We start from the raw sequence: 21,468 nt of genomic DNA, 5'->3' as shown, positions 1-21,468 counted from the left end.
GAATAGACCTAAAATAGACTTCCTAGCTCCTTCCAACATTTTTATTTTATTTTATTTTATTTTATTTATTCCCTTTTGTTGCCCTTGTTGTTTTATTGTTGTAGTTATTATTGTTGTTGTCATTGTTGGATAGGACAGAGAGAAACGGAGAGAGGGAGGGGAAAACAGAGAGGAGGAGAGAAAGATAGACACCTGCAGACCTGCTTCACTGCCTGTGAAGTGACTCCCCTGCAGGTGGGGAGCCGGGGTTCGAACCGGGATCCTTATGCCGGTCCTTGTGCTGTGCGCCACCTGCGCTTAACCCGCTGCGCTACAGCCCGACTCCCTCCTTCCAACATTTTATCCCCAAATTTCATCTGCTATATTTCTACCTTTAGATTCCTGATAATTAAACAAATTGTTCTGCTTTATATCTTAGTGTTTTTCAAGCACCAAGTTGTAGATACTATCATGACGCCAGCCTGACTTCCCTGGACAAACGACCTCACCAATATGTCTAGAACCCCACCTCCCCAGAGTCCTAATCCACTAAGGAAAGATAGAAAAAGGCAGGGGGTGTGGATTGACTTACCAACGCCCATGTTCAGTGGAGAAGCAATTACAGAAGCCAGACCTCCCACCTTCTGCTCCCCAGAAAGATCTTTGGTCCATATTCCCAGAGGGATAGAGAATAGGGGACCCTCCAGTGGAGGGGAGGGGAATAGGGGACTCTCGTGGTGGGAAATTTATGGAATTGTACCCCTCTTCTACCCCAATCTTGTCAATCATTATTAAAACACTAATAAATAATAATTTTTTTTTAAAAAAAAAAGAACTTTCTTGATGCTTCTGCTTTTAATCTATTTACTGGCACCAAACAACTTGCTCCACTAATTGAGGTCAGCCTCCCTGGTGTCTCCAAATTTAATCTGAAGTCACAGCTCCAAAGGCCAGACCCAGATCTCTTGTCAAGTCACCTGGGGGAAAGTAATGTAATTTCATTTCAGGAGAGTTTGACACAGTAGGTATAGCCAGGTATGAGAAGAAATCCAAGACATAAAACTTTGCTTCAAGAAGCAAATGATAGTGGTGATCATGTTTAAATGCAAAGATTCTATTTTTTTCTCTAAAGTACAGTAATAAATTGAATTGCATATGCTAGCTGAAAATGAATCTTTTCAAGGAATTAAATACCCAGATAGACGGCCCACATTTCCCCCATCTAGAGCAGTCCTTTGAGCAGTATTATATTTGGAAGGCAACCTTAGTACAGGGCTGATGTTCAAGATCTGAGAATGCTCAGAATTAGATCATTAGAGTTATAATCCAGCTTCTATTTTGCTGGCACCTTTCAACTAAGAAATTTTGCTTTATGTTTCAATAACTTTTGTTCAGAGCTTCTTCTTCTTCTTCTTCTTCTTCTTCTTCTTCTTCTTCTTCTCCTTCTCCTTCTCCTTCTCCTTCTCCTTCTCCTTCTCCTTCTCCTTCTCCTTCTCCTTCTCCTTCTTCTAGCGTTTGCCCTTCTTCAGTAGCCAGTCAACAGCGTCAGGCTGAGCCTGATGTAAAGTTTCGAGACCTCCTTTGAATCTGGAGAGGTGGCAGTCGTTGACTATGTGGGTCATAGTCTGTCTGGAGCCGCAGGGGCAGTTCGGGTCATCTCTGGCTCCCCAGAGATGGAACATAGCGGCGCACTGTTCAGAGCTTATACCTGGTTACATTTAATTCACATCAACCTAAAAAACTTAGAGACCTTTTGCAGCCACCAGGTTCCAGATGCTAACATGATGCCAACCAGACTTCCTTAGAGAGACAACCCCACTAATGTTTCCTGGAGCCCCGCTTCCCCAGAACCCTGCCCCACTAGGGAGAGAGAGATACAGGTTGGGAGTATGGATCGAACTGTCAACGCCCATGTTCAGCGGGGAAGCGATTACAGAAGCCAGACCTTCCACCTTCTGCAGCTGGGAAGGCAGCTCAGCCATGGAGCCATAGACCATTTGCACAAATGGGTTCTTCCTGAACTCCAAAGTTATTTTTTAAAGGGGAATTTGAAATGAAAACAGCTTCCTATCAACAGAATCTCACTAAGGGAATAGCTACAAGGTGTAGTTTAGGAAGGAAGAAGATGAATACAGAAGGAATACCTAACATGCAAGGAATAGAAATAAAGGGCAGGAAAGCCCATAAGTATTGAAGTAATCACATAGGTTGTTTGTTTGTTTGTTTTTTAAGAGACACAAATGCAGAGAGAGTGAATGAGTCTACAGCACATCTAACATGCAAGAAATAGCAAGCAGGAAAGTCCATAAGTATTGAAGTAATTACACAAGTTTATTGTTTGTTTTTTTGTTTGCTTTAAGAGACACAAATGCAGAGAGATTTAAAGAGTCTACAGCACTGAAGCTTCCTTCAATGCAGTGGGGGCTTGGCTCGAACATGGGTCACACACACAGATGTTTTTTCATTGTCTCTGAAAAATCATAATCAAATGAAGTATGTCGTATAGTGGTGAAGTCAAAACTAAAATATTAGACAGTAACCTATTATTTAGGAGAGTAAAAAAAAAAAAAAAAAAAGCTACCACAACATTCAGCAATTCTAGTTCTGTCCAAAGGAAAGAAAAATATATCTGTGGGAGCCGGGCAGTGGCGCAGCAGGTTAAGTGCACGTGGCATCAGGATCCCAGTTCGAGCCCCCAGCTCCTCACCTGCAGGGGAGTGGCTTCACAGGTGGTGAAGCAGGTCTGCAGGTGTCTATCTTTCTCTCCCCCTCTTTGCCTTCCCCTCCTCTCTCCATTTCTCTCTGTCCTATCCAACAGCTATAGCAATAACAATAATAATAACAACAAGGATGATAAACAAGGGCAACAAAAGGGAAAAAAAATTTTAAGTTAAAAAAAAAAAAGAAAAATCTATCTGCAGCCTCATTATTATTGCAACACCATTTACAAAAGCCAAGTTGGGGAAGCAACCTAGATGTCCACTGTTGAGCAATGGGTGACAGAAATGTGATAGGTAGTAGAAAGGCAGACAGACAGAAGGACATACACATAAGTATTTTTCCACCATAAATAAAAAAAACCTTCATCCCAGGGCTGGATGGTGATGTGTCTGGTTGAGCGCACATTTCACAATGCACAAGGACCCAGGTCCAAGGCCCCAGTCAGCCCCCACCTGCAGGGAGGAAACTTTTCAAGTGGAGAAGCAGGGTTGCAGGTGTCTCTCTGTTTCTCTCCCTCTCTCCCTCCCCCTTTCTCTCTATCCCTGGCTGTTTCTATCCAATAAATAAATAAAAGTAATAAAATAATTTTAAATGTCACCCCTCATAACAACATGAAATAAATGTTAGACCACGGAGACAGAGAAATAGCATAATGGTTATGCAAAAAGACGTTAATGCCTGAGGCTCCAAATTCCTAGGCTTAATCTCCCATAGAGCTGAGCAGTATTGTGGTAAAAAGTAAGTAAATATTTTAAAAAATCCTTGAGAGCATTATATTCAGTGAAATAAGTCAAAGTCAGATGGAGAAAGAAAGGTTCAGGTGGTGACACACCTGGTTAGCACACATTACTTACTATGCACAAGGATCTGCGTTTGAACCCCCAGTCCCCACCTGCAGGGGGAAAAGTTTGCAAGTGATGAAGCAGTGAGTGCTGAAGGTGTCTCTCTGTCTCTCTCCCTCTCCTTCTTCCCTCTCGATTTAATAAATAAAGATAATAATTTTTTTTGTTTCAAGAAAGAAAAGTTCTACATGGTCTCATGCAGAATCTAAAAAGAAAAGAGAATTCATATGCAGAGAATAAATGGTGGTTTCCAGAAACAGAGGAAGAGGAGACAAGTGAGTGAAAGGGACTACTAGAAAGTACACGTCTAGTGAAAGAAGCCGGTCTAGCAAAGCACCGTGCAGCATGGTGACAGCAGAGTGGGGTGTTTGAAGGCCGCGATGCTGGGGAGACGGCTCAGCACTAGAGCACAGGACTGACAGGCATGAAAGAAACTAAGTAAGTGTTTTTCTCTCTTGAGACTATTTTTAATGGGGGGTGGGGGGGAGCGGGAGAGAGAAAGAGATAGAAAGAGAGACAGAGAAAGAGAGTAGAGTTCCACTCTGGCAATATGGAAGTAAGTGCTGAGGATTGGATATGGGGCCTCTGCAGACTCAAGCCTGCATGCAAGTCCTATGTGCTAACACAGAGCTATCTTCCCCGCCCAAGAAAGCAAGTCGTAAAAGTACTCATCATTGAAAAACACCTGTGTGCTAACGGATGTAGTAGCTAACCAATGTGCTGTGCATTTGATGCTAATTAATTACATGCTACTTTCTAAAAGAGAGACTCATTAAAGGGGCAGGGTAAGTAGCTCACCCAACAGTGTACATCCACGTTCAAGGACTCAGGTTCAAGTCCCAGGCCCCCACTTCCAGGGGGAAGCTTCATGAGCTGGGGAGTAGTGCTGCAGGTGTCTCTTCTCCGTCTCTCATTTTCTTTCTCTTTTTTATATATTGTATTAGGACCCGGTGGTGGCACACCTGGTTGAGTGCACATGTTACAATGTGCAAGGATCCAGATTTGAGCCCCAGGCAGGTCCCCACCTGCAGCAGGAAAGCTTTGCAAATGGTGAGGCAGTATTGCCGGTGTCTCTCTCCCTATCACCCCCTTCCCACTCGATTTCTGGCTTTCTCTATCCAATAAATATATAAAGCTAATAAAAAATTTAAATATCTATATTATTTAATTTATGAGGGGGAGGGGGAAAGAGAGAGAAAAAGACTATCTGACTGAGACTAGAGCACTACTCAGCTCTAGCTTATGGTGGTGCTGGGGACTGAACCTGGGACCTCAGAGCCTCAGGCATAATTATTCTGTCTCCTGAGCACTCTGTCATTCTCTATCAAAAAGAAGAAATGGGGGGGGCACATTGGAATGGCTGCTGGGGGCAGTGAAGCCATTTCAGGCAGTGAGCCTCATCAATAACCCTGGCAGCAAAGAGTGTGTGTGTGTATGGGGGGGCAGGAAGGGCCGGGGGGAGTTATAAAGCACAAAGCACACCAAGTGATTTATATGGCAAAAGTGTTATGCTGGGAGTCGGGCGGTAGCACAGCGGGTTAAGCGCACATGGCGCAAAGCGCAAGGACCGGCCTAACGATCCCGGTTCAAGCCCCCGACTCCCCACCTGCAGGGGAGTCGCTTCACAAACAGTGAAGCAGGTCTGCAGGTGTCTGTCTTTCTCTCCCCCCTCTGTCTTCCCCTCCTCTCTCTATTTCTCTCTGTCCTAACCAACAATGATGACATCAATAACAATAATAACTACAATAAAATAAACATGGGTAACAAAAGGGAATAAATAAATAAATAAATATTTTTTTTTTAAAGTGTTATGCTACTGATCAACCTCATTCGTAAGGGCTGCAATTGCCCCTAGTCCTGGACTACCCCTGTATTCACTCACCACTTGTCCTCCTCCTTCCCCAGGCCCAGGCCTCCCAAACCAGGACCCACAAGCAGCAAATCTGATATGTCTCCTGACAGAAAGGACTCCCTGAGTTCAGGTTCCCTGATCCCTGAAGGTAGAGGAGCCGGAAGAAGCTGTAAGCAAAAGAAAGGACCCCGAGGTTCAGGAAAGGCAGTTGGTATCTGAGCAGCCAAATACTCAGCTCAGTCTAGACAGTAGTCTCTGTAATCTCCCTGTGGGGTGCGGCTTTGTTTGCGGAGGACTTTGTTGAGGCCAGGCCCTGTTTGACTTTAGCCAACAGTTTTGCAGCCATCTGCACTGACTGGAAGGCAAAGATGTGCTTGCCCAACAGAAGTTTGGGGGAGCACAGGAGTGAAGCAGGACATCTGCTTGCCTGGCAAAACCCCAGTTTCCTCTGAGATTGTCCTACTAGCAACAGCCTGGCCTCCTCCCTTCACCATCAACCTGCCTCTTGGGCAATGAGAAATCATAGTCATGACTCTGCATCTTCAAGCTAGACCACAGCAAACTGATTCTAGATCTGAATCTTTGGAGCAGTGGATTGGCCTACAGGAAAATGACCCGTAGGAGTAGCCTGTGACCATTTCTTCATCACTTTCTTTCTACAACCGTTGGGGCAACAGGCTTGGTGCTTGAGTTGAGGAGAGGGCTGGGCAGAAGCTGCGCTACAACTGGAGTCCTCCCTTGTGGAATGCAGGCACCTCTGCATAGAAGCCTTAAGCGAACAGTGGGAAGGTTCTGTGGCCAGGGGGAAACATACACATACGTTGCAAGAGCAGTTCCCTGACAGTTAGGAACTATCAATTATATGGGCTCTTTCTACCTCTGATGAGCCTCGTTGATAGACTCTGAGCACAGCAACAGCAGTTCATCAATGCCTTATTCCCACAACATCACCAGAGCTGGAAGTTATGCTTCACAGTCACTAGTGACAGGAGGACACTGGGCTTCTCTAGCATGCACACCTGTGCTTGCTCATTACGCAATATGTTTTATAACCTGTCTGCAGGACAGAACCATGTTGTTACTATCAAAAACACCATTACCTGCTCTCCCCCTGCACATGCAATTGCCCTAAGTACTGATATTCTCTCTCTCCTACAGACACAGCAGACAACACCCAAAGAAATAATTACTGTATTTGAGCATTCAAGGTCATTTTTTTCCCCTGCCACAAAGAGGCCTAACAAACTGGTATTTCCTGAGAAGCGCTGTGAGGCATGCTGTAGTATTTTCAACTAATAACATGCTTCAGAAAAATCAGTCAACAAAGATTTATGAGAATTCACCATGCTACTTGGCCATGGGAGAACGAACAACAGAAGCCTGGAATTCTATAGAAAGACACATGCAGCAAATAAGCCTGAGGAATCCAGTTTGTTATAGTCACGTGACTTTTTTTTTTAATTTTTATTTATAAAAAGGAAACACTGACAAAAACCATAGGATAAGAGGTGTACAATGCCACACAATTCCCACCACCAGAACTCCATATCCCATCCCATCCCCTGATATCTTTCTTATTCTTTATCCCTCTGGGAGCATGGACCCAGGGTTCATGGTGGGATGCAGAAGGTGGAAGGTCTGGCTTCTGTAATTGCTTTCCCGCTAAACATGGGCATTGACAGGTCGATCTATACTCCCAGCCTGCCTCTCTCTTTCCCTAGTGGGGGGTTCGTTCCTACTGTCTTAGGATTTAAAAAGGCAATAGATAGTTATTGCTATAATCAAATTATTTGGCAATTGGGTTAACTATGAAGATCCCACTGTTAGGATTTGCTGTATCATACACAACCTCACCATAATTTATGTCCTTTGACATTATTTATATGTAGCTGTGTCTTACAGAGTAACACCACTGGTTGCTTCTGTTCTCCCTGGTCTAAACTTTTAGGAGAGTCAACATTTCAGAGACTCAGCCTATGGTCTGTGCATTAAAAAGTTTGAGATATTCAATCAATGTTCCCCTCTCATATTAATTAGTGATTTATATGACTACAAGTTAATAGGAGTGTATATAAACACCATTCCCACCCCAAAAGACTATTTTCTAATTATGCGCTACTGAATCATCTGAGACTTCAGTAATTCTTTAAGTGGAGACTTACGAGTCTTTCTAGAGTGAAAGGAGACCTTGCTTTCTTAATTTCTTCCTAAAATCAGTACAAAGAGGCTAAAATTACCCACCTCACATTCTTAACTTTAAATAGTGATTGCTCAACTTGAATTATAGACAGAGGTTTTTATTTATTTATTTTATTGTCATTAGGAGTCTTCATTCTTGAAATCCGCTTTTATTCAGCTAAGAAGAGAGACACAGAGTGAGAGAGAGAAAGATAGCACAACACTAACGCTTCTTCCTATAAGAGAGGGCCCAGCCATGGCGGACCTGAATGTTGATGGTGTAGTGCTGCTTCCTCTTTTACACAGCTCATGGCTTTCCAGGGTTGAAGGCCTTGGTTTGGTAACTCAGTGTGTAAATGTCTCTGTGGCTCGTCCCACACACACTGAATTCTTTTTTACAAAGAGCACTGTTCACCTCTGGCTTATGGGGGGGACTGAACTTGTGGGCTTTGGAGCCTCAGGCATGAGAGTCTCTTTGTATAACCATTATGCTATCTACCTTCCGCCCTGCACTGAATTCTTCTCAGTACTCTTCTCTCACTAGGGTGAATACTGTGCTCTTGTATCTGCACCAGAACTGATACAAGCACATGATTCTCTCAGTCAAACTGAGACAGTGTAAATTCCTAGGCATAGATTAGAGTTTTGATAACTAACAACAGAACAAAGAGGAAAAAGCACTCACCATCTGTCAGGTATGTAAACCCAGGAAGAAAATTAATCATATAAACAACAAAAGTGGTCTTGTCACTTTAAATCTCCTTGTGAAAATTTTAACTGTGGAAAACAATACCTTAGGGGAGGAAAACTATGATCATGAAGAACTTATTACCTTGTCATCTATAGCAGAGAAGATTTCAGAAGCAACCTAGATAAATTAGGACCTTTCAAACTGATGGCTATGATGCTACAATGAAATAGTTTGAAGGCTTTGTCGCAGGGGAAAAAATGTTACACAAAGTTTATCATAGTGGTAAGTAGCACAGATATTCTGGACATGCTTTGTAAGTCTAATTAGGTGAAAAAGAAATATGCACATACTGAAACATCAGCTAACATTTCACAAAGCTAAATCTTTTGCTAGAGGACACAAATTCCAAAATATCTTTCAAAAACATCCTTTCAAAACAAAACAAAAGTAGGCTGACAAGACAGCCCAGCCAGCCAATGTATCTATGTGCGGACAATGTATCTATGTGCGTGACCCAGTAAGCCAGGACCCCCAATGCACTAGCCGAAGCTTCAGTGTTATGGTGTCTTTCCTGCTGTTTCTGTCTTTCTGTCTCTATCTAAACAAAAATCAAGTTGGCTCAAAGTGGTGAAGCCCCAGCAATGGCAACAATGACAATGACAATAATAATAGTTATTATTAGTCTTAAAAGGGCATAGTATTTAGAGACAGCGTGGCCATAGCAAATAATAGGGCAGGCGGCATTGTAGGTGAGGAATGCGACCTAGTTAATGTATATGAGGGCTCCTCTGAACTACATCCTGCTTTCCAAATAATCAGCAGCCTTAAGCAGGACACAAATTCAGTTTGTCTCTTTTTTCCCTCTGCAGCCAGATACTACCAACCCACTCAGAGAAGTGTAAAATTAATAAATCCTAGGGCCAGGCAGTGGTATATACTTGGTAGCATATATGTGCTACAGTGCACACGGACCTGGGTCAAAGCCCCTAGTCCCTGCCTGCAGGAGGGAACTCCATGAGTGGTGAAGCAGTGCTAAAAGAGTCTTTCTCTCTCCCTATCTCCCCCTTCCCTCTCAATTTCTGTCTCTATCCAACAAGTAAAAATACATAAAATATTTGTAAAAAAAAAAAGTTAACTCCCAATGGGATCCCAAGACATTTTTGTTCTCATATGCCTGCCTCACTGGATACTCCATGTGCCACACCGTGTGCTGAGAACATTTGAAACAAAAGCATTTTCCTTGGACAGAATCTTGTGGTGCAGCCCTTACGAGCTCTGTTTCAAAGACTGGGCACACTAGTTAGAAGGCAGTAAGCGAAGCATCATCCTGTGAGGGTCTTCACTGGAGGTGAAGATGTGTCTCATGTGCCTCCTTAAAGAGCTCTCCTCTAGTGGAGTGATAACAGATGGATGGCCATAACTTTCTTCACTTTCTTCTATCTCCTTCAAAAGTTCAATCAAGTCTTGAGCTGTTGGCGTCTGTGGGCCAGGTGCCAAGAAGTTGTGAGGAGAATTATGTACCCCCCACCCCAACACTAGCATCTTGGTTCACTGTTAATGTCTTAATGCCTTCAACAACAAACACAAGAAAAACAGGAAGACCCAAGAGCCATATGCTCTCCCCACCCGCAGACTTACTGTTATATTTTTTAAAACAGAGGCTGTCAGAGAGGCAGTCTAGATACTGGAAATAACTGTGACACCCGATCGACATTACAACACAGCACTTCTACAGACAGAAAGCTCATAAATGCTGTAATTTTAAACTCATGACTGAAGAGCTTCCCAAATTGTGTATTTTTGAAATGTTGCCTAATTGAAAACATCTATTGGTCGAGAATATACATTAGCTTGAAATATTGCTATTCCTATTTCATAACAGAGTGGATGATAATTTTTCTCTAATTACACATTTATTCCAATGCACTAGGTAGGTAGGCAGCTATTGTTTTAACAGGATAAAGATTAGTAGGCAGATGCTAGGTTATATAATATGAGTGAAGAAAAAACAGAATTATATATGATTATTTTTCTTCTCTACGTTGAAAAATATTAATAATACTGCCACCTTACATTTATAAAGCACTTTCACTTTCAAAGTGCTTTGTATCTGAGTTATCTCCTTCTGTGTTTTTTTACTTTTGACAGTTATTTTGAAATAACACAAAACCACTTTTCAGCTCACTGCTGTCCAAACATTCTATGTGTGTTTCATTTCAATGGGACATGATGAGATGATAAAGTAACCCTAATGTTGGACTTAGCCATACCTGGGGGGTTCATGTTCAACTCAATAATTTATTTGCAAGGTCAACATATGACTGTGGAAGATTTACCACAGGTGTCATTTTTGCCATATTTAAAGATGGAAATAATGAAGCCAGCAAAACACCTCACTTAGTGTTCTGACTTGCCAAGTGTGAACTCAGGCTTGAGTCTGAGCCCCACCACATTGGTGGAAACTCTGATGTTACGGTGTCTGTATCCATCGCCTTCTCTTTCTATCTGAAAAATTTGTCCTAGAGTATTATAGCCTCAGTGATAAACCAAAAAATGAAAATAAGAAAATTGTTAGGAGCACTGTTCAGTTATGATGAGCAAATGGAATTATAGGATGTGAACATAATTTGCATACAGCTGATGTCAGCCTGACAGCAAGAGCACATAACAGAGATACACTAACTCGCAAGGGATTGTGGGTATACAAAGTTACTTAAATGAGTGTCTGGCAGAAGTCGCCCTCTTCTCCTGCTTGCCCCTCACCAGGCTGTCTTGTCTTCTCCTCTCCCCTTTTCCCCTGCACCCAAATGAAGCCATTTCCCTGGGACTTGTACCATCTAGCTAAACACTGGTAATCAATGCTTAAGGACTGTGGCTCACACCACATGACTAGGCAATTTCTCCCTCTTTCCTTGTTTTGCTGCCATGTTTTTTTTTTTTTAATTGTGGCAATAAGAAAGCTTAAGTGATTTATCTAATTAGTGGTAAAACCTAGTTTAAATTATTGTACTAAAAACTGTCTCCAGTTCTAGAAGCTTCATTTTCTCTCCCCCCCTTTTTTTTAAGATGAGAGACAGAAGCAGAGAAAGTAAGAGGCCAAAGAGGCCACAGCACTGAAGATTCCTTGACAAAGCGACACACTCTTCAAATGAGCTATTTCACTGACCTAGGCTTTATTTTCAAGATGTCATTACCCTGGGGAAAATTTTATTAACCTGAGAGAGAAAAAAAATCATTAACATCACTGATATTTGTGGTGATTATGGTATATATAGGGTTTACCACAGAACAGAATACTGCATGATCCTGTAAGTACCTTAAACAAAAGCAGGCCCAGTGAGACAGCTGGCATCAGTCCCCTTAGACATGATCTTGGCAATGATTGGTTGGTGTTGCCCAAAATGAAGACAAAGGAGCTTAGGATGGAAGGCCTGGGTTTTCTTAGAATCTCTTCAAGTGCCTTTCTACGCATCTGTCACTAAAGATTAGCCTTCAGAAGAGCGTCCTGTGAAGTCTCTTCATGTTAAAGATGAACTTCTAAGTTTCAACAGTCCTCACAGCTCTGATCTGCAGGCTGCTGGCAGCCCTGCTTTTGTGAAGAGCAGCCTTTACATTTCTGCTTTAAGTCTTAAAGTATCCTTTCTTTCAGAAATATGAGGACTTGGAATGATTTTAGGACTGTAGGAAAGAATTGTTTTTTGTTTTTCTTTCTTGGTCTTTACCAGTAGGCACTTAATTCAGAAACATAAACTGCTATTTTTTTTAAAGACCTATTTTTCTCCAAACTGTGTATTCCTTGATCAAAATGAGCTGTCACCTGGCACTGAGATAAAAGCATGAGTTATAATGATAAGACATTTCTCCAATGATTGTGTACTCAGAAAAACTTAAGAGAGCAATTAGCTATAAACTGTCTTTTTTTTTTCTTTCAATTCTTAAATTCCATATTTTGATCCTTGATTTAGAAGTCGGTATGAGTGAAGTACAAAGGACTGCTGATAGTATCAGGTCTGTTCTATTATATATATATTATTTTGTATATATATTATATATATTATATTATATATATTATATATTTATTATTTTAGGTCTGTTCTATTATATATATTATTTTATTTATTATTATTTATTTATTATTGGACAGAGACAGAGAGAAATTGAGAGGGTTGGGTAGACAGAAAGGAAGAGAGACAGAAAGATACCCGTAACACCCTGCTTCACCACACTCATGAAGCTTTCCCCCTGCAGGTGGGGACCAGGGTCTTGAACCTGCATCCTTGCATACTGTAATGTGATTTTCTGTTTATATACTGGTTTGTTAACTTTAAGTATTTACTTTGTTTAGACAGAGACATAGAGGAAGGGAGGGGAGAGAGAAAGACCTGTAGTACTGCCTCACCACTCATGAAACTTCCTTCCACTTCAGGTGGGGACCAGAGGCTTGAACTAGGGTCCTTGCACACAGTAATAATATGTCCACTCTATAAGATGTGTTGTTTCCCAGACTCTAGGCTTGCTGACTTTAAAGCTTCTTCGAAATGAGCAAGGACTTCCACTTTAAGCTCTGTTTCTCAGTACTCCCAACAGCAGATGTGCCTTAGTACAGAGACAACTCGGTCCCCTTAAAAGTAACTATGCAGTTCATCCCAGGATATATACAGGTGAAGAACATAAGGAAATACAGCTTTTATTAGCTAGTCCCATATCTATTTGAAAAACTATGTTGAACTCAAGTAGAATATTACAAATGGGAGGCCGGGTGGTAGCGCACTGGGTTAAGTGCACAGAAACAAAGCGCACTGACTGACGTCAGGAACCCAGTTCGAGCCCCCAGCGGGGGGGGGGGGGGGTTGCTTCACAGGTGGTGAAGCAGGTCTGCAGGTGTCTATCTTTCTCTCCCCCTCTCTGTCTTCCCCTCCTCTATTTCTCTCTGTCCTATCCAGCAACAATGACAGCAATAACTGTCGTTTTCGCCGGGCTATGTTGTTTTTGCCGGGCTGGCTTCATGGGTGGGTAACAGACAACCAGGGACTCATGGTTGAGCTGTAGGCAGTATCTCTTTATTCATGCAGGACGCAGCACAATCTAAGCTGAGCTAAGCTAAACTAAAGGTACCGTAAAACTCACAATGCTGTCTTTATATATACTTGCCAAGTAGGGTGGAAACAGGATGTGACATAGAGAGGGTGGAGAGAAAAGTGACTGGTGAAAATCAGAGTGTGACAAGGAGAGGATCAGGGTGTGACAAGGAGAGGGGGTGGAGCAGGCAAGAATTCTATCACTGAACCACTAATGCCCTGGAGGGAGGGTGGTGCTTGTTAACAGCGGTTATGTAAATAGAATGAAGTGGTTATGTAAATAGAATAGTGTTAAGCAGGGGGGATTTAAACCAAATGAAACAGAAGGGGTTTTTAAAAGCAGAATTAGAAGATACCAACAATTCCCCCTTTCTTTTTAACTAATGGCCACAGTATCGGGATTGCAGGGCACTTTGTGAGGTAGGGAGACTGATAAGAGGCACACCTTTTTGGGGTTCTACTGTGCCTCCTTGCTCAACTTCTCCGTGGAGAGAGAGACTAACAGGATTGACACACCCCTCAAGCTCAAGCCCTTCCAAGCTCAACCACATCCTCACAATTCCCCAACATCTCTTACTTTATGGCCATATATAACTGGGTCTACTAGACTGACTCAGGAATGGTTGGCACTGTCACCCCAGGTACTTCAGTCTGGTGGCCTTTGTGAATGAGAACAAAACTAAGAAAAGGGGAGTCAGGCGGTAGCACAGCGGATTAAGCACAGGTGGCATAAAGCGCAAGGATCCCAGTTCGAGCCCCCAGCCCCCCCACCTGCAGGGGAGTCGCTTCACAGGTGGTGAAGCAGGTTTACAGGTATCTATCTTTCTCTCCCCCTCTCTGTCTTCCCCTCCTCTCTCCATTTCTCTCTGTTCTATCCAATGTCCACAATATCAGTAATAACAACAATATAATTACATACAATAAAACAACTAGGGCAACAAAAGGCAAGATAACAAAAAAAAGGGATAAGATAGTTCCCGCTTCCCTACACCTTAGAGTCTTTGTTAAAAGATAAGTTATTTTTCCCCATGAATCACCCAGGACCTTCCAGATAACGGCTGACTACCATGCCAAATAATATAAAATATAATCATAAATGAATAGGAAAGATACATCCCCCAATACTCAGTTGGTCAAGGCACCAAACCTCTTTTTCTATAAAGCATTCAAATCAGATGCCCTGCTAACCACGAAAAGCAGATTGTTTGTGTTTCTTCCATAGGAATCCCAGAAAAAAAACATCTGGACCCCTGCACACCCTGACATCACCCACTAGATGGCATGACTACAATGTGTTGTTAAAATTCAGCGGCTCTAGCTGGCCGGGCTAGCTTCACGGGTGGGTAACAGAGACGCGGAGACAACAGCTGGGCAGGGAAGCTGTATTTCTTTATTCAGGAACAACGATTCATAAACTAAACCAAACTAATCACCAAACAGAACTCTGCTGTCTCTTTGCGGTGGCGCAAGCACTCACTCCTACTCTCGAACTCTACAACTCTGGGACTCTGTCAGGGTTCCTAGGGGCGAGGCCAAGAGGGCCCGCGAAACTAACTGGACTGATCCAATTCTCTTGGTGGGGGAGAACAAGAACAACCCAATGTAAAGCACACAACAATTCCCCCTCTTCTTTTTAACTAAATGACTACAGTATCAAGGGTGTGGGGGGAACAGAAACATATATCATACAGGCATTTTTTAAAAAAAAAGAAACTGGCACAAACATGGAGAAACATGTAAGCAAGTAACAAGAACCAGTGTGCTGCCAAGGGAAGGCCTGAGGGGGCCGGCCATATTTTGCCTCTGTGGGCAAAACTTTATCAGCTTAAAAAAAAACATTTCTTGCCTCTGGGGGGCTACTTGCCTCGACGGGCATTTGCATGGGGCCGGGGAATGGCCTAGAGTCCCAAAGGCAGCTGGCTGCAACTTACTTACTATGAAACAAAACTTGTTATTAGCATATTTTTAATAGAGAAGGAATTTGAGACTTTTACATATCAACATCGTCTTTTAACCTTTTGTTACACCCATTTAAGATGGAGTCACACCTTAGTTGTGCTGCGCAGGAAAGGAAACCTCAGGCATGAGAATAATTAGCATAGCCATTGTGCGATCTACCATTTCTAATAGAGAAGGTAATGAAGAGTTTTACATATCAGCAAGTCTATTTAACCTTTTGTTTAGACCAACTTAGTTAAAATATATTGATTGTTAACTAATTTTTACCTCAGACTTTAAATGTAAGTTAATTTTATCTTTATGAGAATTACGTTGAAAACCTTTTTCATTTAACTTTGACTAGTAAGAATTTAGCCTTAAAGTTACTGTTTACCAAACTTTAAACATACACATAAACATAGTCATTAATACACAAGGAGAGAAACCTTTGTTACGAAGACATGTCATTTTAAACACGAATTTAAATCTGAACTGTCTTAATTGTTGGGGGGGTGCATTGTCCAGTGGTGGTCTCTTGGGCAGCTTCACTTCTAGGAATTGCAGGTTGCGATCTCTGCACGAATCTCTGTGTACTCTAGCTTGTCTGCCTTCAGACCGGACCAGCAGCTGGAGATCTCGTGTGCCCAGTTTCGGCAGGAAGCCCGGGGATCCGGGAGGTCCGGGATCATTCCAGAATTCATAGCAAGAGGGCGGGCAGGCCAGCATTGTAGAAGGCATGGGCCTAGGTGCCCAGGGGTGGCGGCCATGATAGACCGCCGCGGCCCTGCCCCATGGCCCTGTCATGTCTGCTACCCTGCTTGCAGTGGCCAAGCAGTGTGGAGGGATCACACGTCCAGTGCCCTGCGCCAAGCGGTGGAGAGCCAGCTCCTGTGGGCTGGCCTGCGTGCTGGCATTGGGCTCCTGCATGTTGGCATCGGGCTCCAGCGTGTTGGCATCGGGCTCCTGCGTGTTGGTGTCGGGCTCCTGTGTGGTGGCATCAGCCTCTTGTGTGCTGGCATCGGCCTCCTGTGGGCTGCGGGGCTGTGGGGCTGCAGGCGCGGTGCACGGGGTTGTCTGGGCGCAGCTGGCTGGTTGGCTGTTTAACCAGGTGGAAACAGCAGCTCCGTGCCTCGCCTCCCGCCTGCTGGCTATTCTCGCTGGCTGTTCTTAGTTCGCCCAAGCGAGTGGAAACCACAGAGTGGTCCAGAAATCAATGTTCCAGAAACAGCAAAACAGTCTCGTGAAGAAAGAGCAGAGGCCTTTGGAGATCTCTTTCCAAGCAGAAGAGAAGGCCATAGTGCATAGGTAGCCAAATTGTCTTTACTTATCTGAGAGATGCGCAGGTCAGCCCCACATTGGGCGCCATTTGTTGTTACAATTCGGCGGCTCTAGCTGGCCAGGCTAGCTTCACGGGCGGGTAACAGAGACGCGGAGACAGTGGCTGGGCAGGGAAGCTGTATTTCTTTATTCAGGAACAACGATTCATAAACTAAACCAAACTAATCACCAAACAGAACTCTGCTGTCTCTTTGCCGCGGCGCAAGCACTCTCTCCTACTCTCGAACTCTGCAACTCTGGAACTCTGTCGGGGTTCCTAGGGGCGAGGCCAAGAGGGCCCGCGAAACTAACTGGACTGATCCAATTCTCTTGGCGGGGGAGACTAGAACAACCCAATGTAAAGCATACAACAACAATGGCAAACCCCCCGAAACCCTAGATGTCACCTGACGCGATCTGAAGAACCTGATTCACAGACTCCAAGGACAGAACTTTTTTACTGCCTGTCTGCCTTTCCTGCTTCTGCTTTGACCTGTCACGTTTTGGCAGTTCCAGCTCACTCTCTACAGAGAAGCAGAATTCCAGAGGCTAACCTTCCTCATGCAGCATTTCATCCCCTGCCATTTCTCCCCCTAGTCACCTACTTTGGACTGAGACTTTTATTGGACTTGCTGGTATACCCTTTGGACACTTTAGACAATTTTACAGCAGCTTTCTTCCCTTCACATTGCTGGTTTTTCATAGACTGACCCTGAGTAGTTCACAGACTTTACACACTGTTGCCCTGGGCATTAGATAAAAGGAAAGGGGGAGATGCTGGGAAATTATGCCGATGCAGTCACATTTGCCATGTTTTTCCCTCAGGCTACTAGTTCCCACGAGAGTTGGGACATTCTCGGAGTGCCTGTTCAGCCATGTTATGCCCTCAGGACATTGTCTATATCCCTGCGATATCTGGTGTGCTTTGGTCACTCCTCCCCCCTCCCATTCTCACGAGAGTTATTATCCTATCCTGGAGTGCTATGGTTACTCCTCCCCCTTCCCATTTTCGAGAAAGCTACTCCTATAAAAGCCTTTCTTCTTCCGCACCTCGTGCTCTTGCCAGCGCTTCACTCCGGTGTTCAGACGCAGGAAAGGTTACTGCGTGAGGCAGCCATTTTCGCTACCTCCACGTGGCCCAACCTGCTTCTCTAGCACCCAACTCTGAGGTGCCAGCGCAAATAAAGATTTGTGTTTCCTCTTCACTCCGGACCCCCTCTCTCTTCTCTGCGGCCCGCGCACAACAACATCTGGCTCAACAACAAATAACAATAATAATACCAACAACAGTGATAAACAACAAGGGCAACAAAAGAAAAAAAATAGCCTCTAGGAGCAGCGGATTCATAATGCAGGCACTGAGCCCCGGAAAAACACTGGAGACAAAAAAAATAATAATAATACTACAAATGAATGTATTTTACACTGGAATAGACCACATGGCTTGCAACATACTGCACTTAACATTTCTCTCCCCTAGTCTATATGAAGAAGCTACCCTCAGACCATCCATTCAGTTAGGCCTAAGCTTTATTGCAGTCTGTCTTCTTATCCAACTCTCATTTATCTTTCTCATCATCATCAGAGAAATTTAATCTGGAAGCTGACTTTGATATCCCTTTAATCTCATTTTTCTATCATCCTAGAATGTGTATCTTTGAATAAAACTGTCAAAGGGTATCACTGAACTCTGTGAAATCTCTTAAGAGTTCCACATCCTTTGAGCAGAAGAATTACATAATTTATCATCCAAAATGGAAGTAAGTGGGGAATTCTCTGGGTAATTATACCAGTACAATAGTTGATTGGAACTGTCCTTACAAACCAGCCTCTTTAGAAGCCTCATGGGTAGACCTCAACTTGGGAAATATTGACCCAAACCCTAATGACTCTTTATAATTGAAATCAGTTTTTAAAATAATCTTATTGCTTCTGCCCAGGAAAAGAAACCACCACACAAAGAGACCCCTTACAGAATGGGAGAAGATCCTTACTTGCCACACATCAGACAAAAGGCTAATCACCAAAAATATATAAAGAGATCACCAAACTCAGCAGCAGCAACAAAAAAGACCCCATTCAAAAGTGGGGACAGGATATGAACAGAATCACCAAAGAGATCTAAAAGGCCAACAGACATGAAAAAAAATGCACCAAGTCATTCAATATCAGAGAAATGCAAGTAAAGACAACACTGAGATACCACTTCACCACTGTGAGAATGTCACACATCAAAAAGGACAACAACAACAAATGCTGGAGAGGTTGTGGGGACAAAGGAACCCTCCTGCACTGCTGGTGGGAATGTAAATTGGTCCAAGCCTTGTAGAGAGCTGTCTGGAGATCTCTCAGAAGGCTGGATGGATGTACCCTACAACCTGGTAATTCCTCTCCTGGGGTTATAGCCTAAGGAATCAAACCCATCCAAAAATCTGTGTGTATACCTATATTCATAGCATCATACTGTGTGACAGCCAGCATCTGGAAGTAACCCAGGTGTCCAGCAACATACCTGCAATGTCCTTTCCCCAGTCAGTCACCTGGCTTGATTTCATTTCACTTTATTTATTTATTTATTTATTTATTAAAAAGCTAAGGAAATAATTAGAAGATTACAAAAATATCCAGTACCCAAGAAGGTAAAATACACAATATTTGGTATACAGTCAAAGTTTACTTGACGTAAGAAACAGAAAAGCACAGCATCATTCCAAACTCAAAGCAGAAACGGGTAAAATTAGCATATCTTGGAGCAACTCTCTTCCCTGACCCAGCTTTCGAGTCCTATCCCAACTCTGTCACCATCTCCCCAGATAATACTTTTAGCCCACCTGCATGTTAGCTGTTAGTCTAGGCCCCCTTAGAATATACCTAAAATAGACTTCCTAGCTCCTTCCAACACAAAGACCCCAAATATCTGCTATAGTCTTACCTTTATTTAGGTTCCTGATTATTAAACAACTTTTTCTGTTTTATATCTTAATGCTTTTCAGCTACCAAGTGGCAGGTGCTACCACGATGCCAACCTGACTTTCCTGGGCAGATGATCTCACCAATGTGTCCTAGTATCCCACCTCCCCAGAGCCCTACCCCATACTAGGGAAAGACAGAAACAGACTGGGGGCATGGATCAACCTGCCAAAACCCATGTCCGGCAGAGAAGCAATTACAGAAGCCAGACCTCCCACCTTCCACGCCCCACAAAGATCTTTGGTCTCTAGTGCCAGAGGGATGAAGAATAGGGAAACCTCCATGGAGGGGAGATGATCTGAACTCTGGTGGTGGGAACTGTATAGAATTGTACCTCATTTATACCACAGTCTTGTCAAGTCATTAAATCACTAATAAAAAAAAAATAGCATTAGCATACAAAGACATTAGAGCTATCATAATTGTTTTCTATGTCTTCAGAGGTGAAATAGAGATTTATGAGGGGAAACTAAAGACCCAAATCAAACCTCTATAAAAGAAAAATATAATGTGTATAAGATGAAAAGCGCATTGGATGAGAACAGTGGCTAATTAACACCACAGAACAAAAGGCTGGGGTAGCTGACAACACAGAGATAAAGACCATAAAAAATAAAACAAAAGGAAACACTAGGTCTGAATAACGGAATGTATACCAATGAACTGCAAAACAGCATTTCTTCTGGCAAGATGCTTGTTACTGTATCCCTGTGAGGAACTAGGATGGGGGTCTGGTAGAGGATGAAGAGTGTTGACATTCACTTTGGGAAGACTTGAAGATGAAGTCCCAGGACAACAGTCCTCCTGTTAATCAACATTCCCTCAATAAAGGGATTTTTATTTTTATTTATTTTTTTAACTTTTTCTTTTGTTGCCTTTGTTGCTTATCGTCATCATTGTTATTATTGTTGTTGTTATTGCTGTCATTTTTGTTGGATAGGACAGACAGAAATCGAGAGAGAGGAGGGGAAGACAGAGAGGGGGAGAGAAAGACAGACACCTGCAGACCTGCTTCACCGCCTGTGAAGCGACTCCCCTGCAAGTGAGGAGCCAGTGGTACTTAAATCGGTCCTTGTGCTTTGTGTCATGTGCGCTTAACCCGTTGTGCCACCGCCCGGCTCCCTAATAAAGAGATTTTTAAATGAAAGAGAGCAATGAGGGTAGGGGACAGAAAAAAATATTTGAAAAAAACATAAGTTAAAAAAAAAAAACATTAAAAGTAATCCAGGAAGTGGTGCAGTAGAGAAAGCACGAAGGGCTCTCACAAAGTCCCCAGTCTGACTGTCAGTATTATATGTGCCAGAACTATGCTCTGGTTCTTTCTGTCCCCATTAATAAATACAAAAGCTTTTCTTGGGGAGTCGGGTGGTAGCACAGCGGGTTAAGTGTACATGACATAAAGCACAAGGACCGGCATAAGGATCCCAGTTCGAGCCCCCGGCTCCCCACCTGCAGGGGAGTCGCTTCACAGGCAGTGAAGCAGGTCTGCAGGTGTCTGTCTTTCTCTCCCCCTCTCTGTCTTCCCCTCCTCTCTCCATTTCTCTCTGTCCTATCCAACAATGACAACACCAGTAACATCAACAACAACAAAAAAAATTATTTAATTTTGTATAAAGACAGAAAGAAATTAAGAGGGGAGGAAGTCAGGCGGTAGCGCAGCGGGTTAAGCGCAGGTGGCGCCAAACTCAAGGACTGGCAAAAGGATCCAGGTTTGAGCCCCCGGCTCCCCACCTGCAGGGGAGTCGCTTCACAGGCGGTGAAGCAGGTCTGCAGGTGTCTGTCTTTCTCTCCCCTCTCTGTCTTCCCCTCCTCTCTCCATTTCTCTCTGTCCTATCCAACAATGACAACACCAGTAACATCAATAACAACAAAAAAATTATTTAATTTTGTATAAAGACAGAA

This window comes from Erinaceus europaeus, chromosome 18 (genome assembly GCF_950295315.1).
Source record: "Erinaceus europaeus chromosome 18, mEriEur2.1, whole genome shotgun sequence".
Classification (NCBI taxonomy): domain Eukaryota; kingdom Metazoa; phylum Chordata; class Mammalia; order Eulipotyphla; family Erinaceidae; genus Erinaceus; species Erinaceus europaeus.
The sequence above is the reverse complement of the archived record's forward strand: the minus strand, read 5'-3'. Positions refer to the sequence as shown.